Below are 9165 nucleotides of genomic sequence, written 5' to 3' on the forward strand. Positions count from 1 at the left end.
CCGACCCTCAGTCAGCACCGTAGCAGGCCAAGAGCGGCTACGGGCGGAGCTGAGGGAAACCAACGAGCGGCAGACGTCGCACCTGTGAACCACGCAGTTCCGCAGCCTTCGACGGAGGAGGAATCGCCGAACATCGACGTTGGACAAGCAGAACCGACAGCAGAGGCAGAGCTGTCAACGGGAGCGGAACAGGCGAGCGGCCTTCCGGAGGAGGAGGCTGCCTACGCCTCACCGTTCATCATCAGAGCCATGCCCGCAGACGTTGTGGGCAAGGCCGACGGGTCGTCGATCCTTCTCACCACAGAAACGCCGAGCGTGATTTGTGGCATTACTGGTGCCAGTCCACGCGTTCAAGAGGCGGTGGGGGAGGTGCATGACACACACGCCAAGCACCCTGGGGTGACTTTCGTGAGGGGTCCAGGCGAGCCAGAGAAGCACCCTGGGGTGACTTTCGTGAGGGGTCACCCGAAGATTGCCCCCGTGAAGGGTGGCAAACCAGGAATGGCAAAGTCCAGTCTGGTACAGAAAACCGCAATGTCGACACATTTGTTGTGTCGAGTTTGTAAAGCGGCTGAAAACAAGGCCACAATAACGCCTTTTCTGATTGATCCTGAAAAAGGAACGAGACCATGGAAGAACGCTTTCATGCCAGCGAGATCAGAACTGGGACAGGAGAGTAGCATGTGAAATGCTTCTCCACCCATTTTGTTCCTACAGCAGGGAACAATTGGGGTCAGTGACAACAAGATGTCACAAACAGCACACACACACACACACACGCACGCGCACGCACACACACACTCACAGACGAGATGTGTGTCTACCAGTGCATATAAATGTGATGATGTATGTGGGTTCATTATATCTGTACAATAACAAGTTACAGGTAAATGGATTTAATTTGTGCCAATTAAGTCCTTATGGACAAAGGTAAAAAAGAATGCTGGTAAAATGATTATGTTTCCTTCGATTGGGAGGGGGGAACACTGTCTATCAAAGTGCAAGTGGGTTTTGTGCGTGAACGCGTGGGCGCGCGCGCACAAACTATCACACACACAGGCACAAAGACTGCATGTGTGAAAGACACATAATGTGGTTAAAATGTTGCAAGGGTTTGCAATTTTCAATTGGGTTGCTTTTGGTAAAAGTCAAAGTAAAAAATCCAAAAAGTCAAATGATACCAAGTTGTTGAGATGCAAAATCGGTTATTTTGTTAAAATCACAATTTGAGGTTCCTAACACAACCAGGGGTAATAAACTGCTTGTTTGAACATGTGTTTACCAACTGGGCCCCATTCTGCAACCAAAAGAGTCGTTTCAGGTGGGGGGAGCGCAGGAAGAATGTTTTCTTAAAGATAAGGAACCAGTCTTGTGTGGAAAATAAACTGTCCTTCTTCCTCAAACCAAGGGGGTTGTTTAGATAAGTCTGAAGCTTTGTCCAGGCAAACAGCCATAAGGTTAAACGGACAGAGGTGACCAAAAGTTCATGTCAGTTAGGTAACCCCTAACTGACATGACATGAAAAAGCTTCTCTCCTACAAAGTGGAGATGCACTGCACCACATTAATAGAAGTATACATAAGTTTGATTAGCTGTAACTGATTTTAATACTTAAGGGTGCGTTGGGATAATTACAAAAAATGTCCACGATATCGACGCATGTAAACCTTTTATTATTTTCATTGTTTATTGATTTATGCAGTTAATGGGTTGTGTTTATTTTAATGTGTTTTTCAAAGTTGTATAATGTTATAACTTCAGTATGTGGATCCAGTATTATTTAACAGGTTCCGAAATTACTAAAAATGGCATACGCCCAAATATCAAAAAATAATATTTCCGAAAAAAATTAATATCAAAAATAATCTTTCAGTTTATGGAAAATGAATAACCATATCAATTTTCATAACTGAAACGTGAGGGGGGTTTGGTTAATTATGGGTGTGCGAGATGTATTCTCAGATATTGGGGAAGAAAATATATATAGACTATGGTGTCTAGGTGTGTTCCCTAAGAAGAGAGAATTACAGCAATTGGTGAGTTAAGGAGAGCCTAAGAGGTCGTAAATGCCAGGCTACTTCCTTGCTGGGGGGTTGGCTGTTGGCCCGCATTCCAGCTGTGAAGGGTCTAATAGTTTATGGGACCTCTCAGGGCAGTGTCAACTCACACAAATAGAACATGGAAAATGGGGGATGGAGTAACCAATCTTTAATTCCTCTTCAATTGTTTAAATGTGTTCTAATAACCTACCAATATATTGGGTTGGTAAAAAGGCTAAATGATAAATACCTGTAATAGTCTAAACAGTTTAGTTGGGCATTACAGGGACTGTAACAGGAGCTGGCCACAGCAGCCAGAGGTGCTGGCTGCTGGTCTGTGGGATCTGATTGGCTGAAAGTGTTAATATGGAGGTGGGATCAGTCAGAAGGCTGCATTGACCATATGCTGTATGGCACAAAGTGAGTTAGATTCACCAATTACCATCGAACGTGAACATGTCTAGGCAGAGACCAGCGGTAATGTATTTGCTATATATTATGTGCTATAAATAGATGTTTGTGCATTATTCATAATCGATGTAATATGATGTTTAGATTGTAACCAGTGTTCTCTCTGTGTTCTTGTCATCCCGATCATTGATCAATTATCATCTGATTAACGATAAGGTAGAATTAAAACCACATGATTACACTTAATGTACACTTAATTAATGTACCATTAATGTACTGAACTAAGTCTGAGAAACAACTATGACAAGCTAAGCTTACCATGATCTGGGAGATTAGAGTGTTAAATGATAGTAAACCCTACCGACAGAGTTAGGATAGAACCACAGACCAATAGGACCTGTAATCCAGATTCCGGGGTTACTGCATTCATCTTGAGTTGGGGGGAAGTGTGAACAGAACGTGTGAATGTATGATTGTACGTGTTTAATTAATATGAATTAATAAAAACCCTATAAAATACACGTTTGAGTTCATCAAATATAAGCTATCATTGGGAGCATTTGGTTCAACTGTGCGTGTTAGTCCTTTAACTCTGCCTAGTACCAGGGCTGGTCGGAGCCTCGGCCCTACATCGCCAAATAACCGAACAATGGACTATAGCCCATGGTCTCGGAGTGATTTTCGACTTTTTTTCAAATCCTCGTTTTTCATCCTTTTTGACCATGGGCTATAGCCCATGGTCTTGGGCGGCATACTATAGCATGCCGTTTCCGTTTTTCATCATTTTTGAGGATTTGAAAAAAAGACGAAAATCACGCCGAGACCATGGACTATAGCCCATGGTCTCAGAGTGATTTTCGACTTTTTTTCAAATCCTCGTTTTTCATCCTTTTTGACCATGGGCTATAGCCATGGTCTTGGGCGGCATACTATAGCATGCCGTTTCCGGTTTTCATCATTTTTGAGGATTTGAAAAAAAGACGAAAATCACCCCGAGACCATGGACTATAGCCCATGGTCTCGGAGTGATTTTCGACTTTTTTTCAAATCCTCGTTTTTCATCCTTTTTGACCATGGGCTATAGCCCATGGTCTTGGGCGGCATACTATAGCATGCCGTTTCCGTTTTTCATAATTTTTGAGGATTTGAAAAAAAGACGAAAATCACCCCGAGACCATGGACTATAGGGGAAGTAATGTAAGAGGTTTTATATTCATTGGGTACACTGTGAAGAGAAAGGGCATGTTTGATTTATTTGTCAGTCTGGGGGGATAGTCGGACCTTTAGTGAGGTGACACCAGGTCTGATGCGTGCGTTCTGTGTGGTGGTTGTGTACTGAAAAAGGAGGGAATACATTGTGACCTGTAAAGAGTTTAATGTCTCCGTGTCTCATTTCTAATGTATATGAACCTAACGTAAGCAAGTAACCTTCAGGATTACACTATATCCCATGGTCTCGGAGTGATTTTCAACTTTTTTTCAAATCCTCGTTTTTCATCCTTTTTGACCATGGGCTATAGCCCATGGTCTTGGGCGGCATACTATAGCATGCCGTTTCCGTTTTTCATCATTTTTGAGGATTTGAAAAAAAGACGAAAATCACCCCGAGACCATGGACTATAGGGGAAGTAATGTAAGAGGTTTTATATTCATTGGGTACACTGTGAAGAGAAAGGGCATGTTTGATTTATTTGTCAGTCTGGGGGGATAGTCGGACCTTTAGTGAGGTGACACCAGGTCTGATGCGCGCGTTCTGTGTGGTGGTTGTGTACTGAAAAAGGAGGGAATACATTGTGACCTGTAAAGAGTTTAATGTCTCCGTGTCTCATTTCTAATGTATATGAACCTAACGTAAGCAAGTAACCTTCAGGATTACACTATATCCCATGGTCTCGGAGTGATTTTCAACTTTTTTTCAAATCCTCGTTTTTCATCCTTTTTGACCATGGGCTATAGCCCATGGTCTTGGGCGGCATACTATAGCATGCCGTTTCCGTTTTTCATCATTTTTGAGGATTTGAAAAAAAGACGAAAATCACCCCGAGACCATGGACTATAGCCCATGGTCTCGGAGTGATTTTCGACTTTTTTTCAAATCCTCGTTTTTCATCCTTTTTGACCATGGGCTATAGCCCATGGTCTTGGGCGGCATACTATAGCATGCCGTTTCCGTTTTTCATCATTTTTGAGGATTTGAAAAAAAGACGAAAATCCCCCCGAGACCATGGACTATAGGGGAAGTAATGTAAGAGGTTTTATATTCATTGGGTACACTGTGAAGAGAAAGAGCATGTTTGATTTATTTGTCAGTCTGGGGGGATAGTCGGACCTTTAGTGAGGTGACACCAGGTCTGATGCGCGCGTTCTGTGTGGTGGTTGTGTACTGAAAAAGGAGGGAATACATTGTGACCTGTAAAGAGTTTAATGTCTCCGTGTCTCATTTCTAATGTATATGAACCTAACGTAAGCAAGTAACCTTCAGGATTACACTATATCCCATGGTCTCGGAGTGATTTTCAACTTTTTTTCAAATCCTCGTTTTTCATCCTTTTTGACCATGGGCTATAGCCCATGGTCTTGGGCGGCATACTATAGCATGCCGTTTCCGTTTTTCATCATTTTTGAGGATTTGAAAAAAAGACGAAAATAACCCCGAGACCATGGACTATAGGGGAAGTAATGTAAGAGGTTTTATATTCATGGGGTACACTGTGAAGAGAAAGGGCATGTTTGATTTATTTGTCAGTCTGGGGGGATAGTCGGACCTTTAGTGAGGTGACACCAGGTCTGATGCGCGCGTTCTGTGTGGTGGTTGTGTACTGAAAAAGGAGGGAATACATTGTGACCTGTAAAGAGTTTAATGTCTCCGTGTCTCATTTCTAATGTATATGAACCTAACGTAAGCAAGTAACCTTCAGGATTACACTATATCCCATGGTCTCGGAGTGATTTTCAACTTTTTTTCAAATCCTCGTTTTTCATCCTTTTTGACCATGGGCTATAGCCCATGGTCTTGGGCGGCATACTATAGCATGCCGTTTCCGTTTTTCATCATTTTTGAGGATTTGAAAAAAAGACGAAAATCACCCCGAGACCATGGACTATAGCCCATGGTCTCGGAGTGATTTTCGACTTTTTTTCAAATCCTCGTTTTTCATCCTTTTTGACCATGGGCTATAGCCATGGTCTTGGGCAGCATACTATAGCATGCCGTTTCCGGTTTTCATCATTTTTGAGGATTTGAAAAAAAGACGAAAATCACCCCGAGACCATGGACTATAGCCCATGGTTTTCGGAGTGATTTTCGACTTTTTTTCAAATCCTCGTTTTTCATCCTTTTTGACCATGGGCTATAGCCCATGGTCTTGGGCGGCATACTATAGCATGCCGTTTCCGTTTTTCATCATTTTTGAGGATTTGAAAAAAAGACGAAAATCACCCCGAGACCATGGACTATAGTAGCCTGGTTAATAAACCAGACCGAATCAGCCGTTGGCAAAAAAAAGTTGCCTACCAGCGGATTACGGTCTGGCGAGGCTCAGTAGCACGCCTCTTTCCTACAGCAGAGAACAGGTCGGACCAATCGGGACACGGTATGCAATATGGGCGGGCTTTGGTACAGTGACGTTCAATGCTTTAGACTTTTGACTGACAGTAGCTCTGACCAATTGCGTCAAAGAGAAAATGTTCCCCGGGAAATGAAATCCAAGTGGAGCCAGCCCAGACTGATATACCGCGACAGTGTTGTGTGATATTAGTCTGGCTTATTAGCCAGGCTAGGACTATAGCCCATGGTCTCGGAGTGATTTTCGACTTTTTTTCAAATCCTCGTTTTTCATCCTTTTTGATGAATGGGCTGAATGGGCTATAGCCCATGGTCTTGGGCGGCATACTATAGCATGCCGTTTCCGTTTTTCATCATTTTTGAGGATTTGAAAAAAAGACGAAAATCACCCCGAGACCATGGACTATAGCCCATGGTCTCGGAGTGATTTTCGACTTTTTTTCAAATCCTCGTTTTTCATCCTTTTTGACCATGGGCTATAGCCCATGGTCTTGGGCGGCATACTATAGCATGCCGTTTCCGTTTTTCATCATTTTTGAGGATTTGAAAAAAAGACGAAAATCCCCCCGAGACCATGGACTATAGGGGAAGTAATGTAAGAGGTTTTATATTCATTGGGTACACTGTGAAGAGAAAGAGCATGTTTGATTTATTTGTCAGTCTGGGGGGATAGTCGGACCTTTAGTGAGGTGACACCAGGTCTGATGCGCGCGTTCTGTGTGGTGGTTGTGTACTGAAAAAGGAGGGAATACATTGTGACCTGTAAAGAGTTTAATGTCTCCGTGTCTCATTTCTAATGTATATGAACCTAACGTAAGCAAGTAACCTTCAGGATTACACTATATCCCATGGTCTCGGAGTGATTTTCAACTTTTTTTCAAATCCTCGTTTTTCATCCTTTTTGACCATGGGCTATAGCCCATGGTCTTGGGCGGCATACTATAGCATGCCGTTTCCGTTTTTCATCATTTTTGAGGATTTGAAAAAAAGACGAAAATAACCCCGAGACCATGGACTATAGGGGAAGTAATGTAAGAGGTTTTATATTCATGGGGTACACTGTGAAGAGAAAGGGCATGTTTGATTTATTTGTCAGTCTGGGGGGATAGTCGGACCTTTAGTGAGGTGACACCAGGTCTGATGCGCGCGTTCTGTGTGGTGGTTGTGTACTGAAAAAGGAGGGAATACATTGTGACCTGTAAAGAGTTTAATGTCTCCGTGTCTCATTTCTAATGTATATGAACCTAACGTAAGCAAGTAACCTTCAGGATTACACTATATCCCATGGTCTCGGAGTGATTTTCAACTTTTTTTCAAATCCTCGTTTTTCATCCTTTTTGACCATGGGCTATAGCCCATGGTCTTGGGCGGCATACTATAGCATGCCGTTTCCGTTTTTCATCATTTTTGAGGATTTGAAAAAAAGACGAAAATCACCCCGAGACCATGGACTATAGCCCATGGTCTCGGAGTGATTTTCGACTTTTTTTCAAATCCTCGTTTTTCATCCTTTTTGACCATGGGCTATAGCCATGGTCTTGGGCAGCATACTATAGCATGCCGTTTCCGGTTTTCATCATTTTTGAGGATTTGAAAAAAAGACGAAAATCACCCCGAGACCATGGACTATAGCCCATGGTTTTCGGAGTGATTTTCGACTTTTTTTCAAATCCTCGTTTTTCATCCTTTTTGACCATGGGCTATAGCCCATGGTCTTGGGCGGCATACTATAGCATGCCGTTTCCGTTTTTCATCATTTTTGAGGATTTGAAAAAAAGACGAAAATCACCCCGAGACCATGGACTATAGTAGCCTGGTTAATAAACCAGACCGAATCAGCCGTTGGCAAAAAAAAGTTGCCTACCAGCGGATTACGGTCTGGCGAGGCTCAGTAGCACGCCTCTTTCCTACAGCAGAGAACAGGTCGGACCAATCGGGACACGGTATGCAATATGGGCGGGCTTTGGTACAGTGACGTTCAATGCTTTAGACTTTTGACTGACAGTAGCTCTGACCAATTGCGTCAAAGAGAAAATGTTCCCCGGGAAATGAAATCCAAGTGGAGCCAGCCCAGACTGATATACCGCGACAGTGTTGTGTGATATTAGTCTGGCTTATTAGCCAGGCTAGGACTATAGCCCATGGTCTCGGAGTGATTTTCGACTTTTTTTCAAATCCTCGTTTTTCATCCTTTTTGATGAATGGGCTGAATGGGCTATAGCCCATGGTCTTGGGCGGCATACTATAGCATGCCGTTTCCGTTTTTCATCATTTTTGAGGATTTGAAAAAAAGACGAAAATCACCCCGAGACCATGGACTATAGCCCATGGTCTCGGAGTGATTTTCGACTTTTTTTCAAATCCTCGTTTTTCATCCTTTTTGACCATGGGCTATAGCCCATGGTCTTGGGCGGCATACTATAGCATGCCGTTTCCGTTTTTCATCATTTTTGAGGATTTGAAAAAAAGACGAAAATCACGCCGAGACCATGGACTATAGCCCATGGTCTCGGAGTGATTTTCGACTTTTTTTCAAATCCTCGTTTTTCATCCTTTTTGACCATGGGCTATAGCCCATGGTCTCGGACGGCATTCTATAGCATGCCGTTTCCGGTTTTCATCATTTTTGAGGATTTGAAAAAAAGACGAAAATAACTCTGAAACTACAAAACATTTCAAAGTAAAAAGTTCCAGCATGTGTCTCCACAGTAAGCTGAATTATAAAAAGTGTGAATGGAGTTTCTAGGTGAAAGTGCTTTTTGAGGTGCCAATATCTGCCATTGAGCCCCATTGTACATTTCTCAAATTTGAAAGCACTATATTTCTAAAACTATGAAACATTTCAAAGATTCCTTTTCAGGCAAACATGTCCACCGTAAGATGAACCTAAATAGGTTTGAATGGGGTTTCTAGGTGTAAGTATGTAGGACTAGTAGCATGCCAAAGTTTGTGCTATTGCCATTGAGAATGCATTTGGCGTTTAAGTTAAATAACTCAGAAACTACAAAACATTTCAAAGTAAAAAGTTCCAGCATGTGTGCCCACAGTTATTACATAATTACTAATTAAGACTATAAATAAACCAACACTTTAATGTCTAAAACTCTGAGGAGAATTGGAAGAATGTAATAGAGTACAAGTACTCAAGGC

The sequence above is a fragment of the Electrona antarctica genome (genome assembly GCF_951216825.1).
Source record: "Electrona antarctica genome assembly, chromosome: 12".
In the NCBI taxonomy this organism is placed as follows: domain Eukaryota; kingdom Metazoa; phylum Chordata; class Actinopteri; order Myctophiformes; family Myctophidae; genus Electrona; species Electrona antarctica.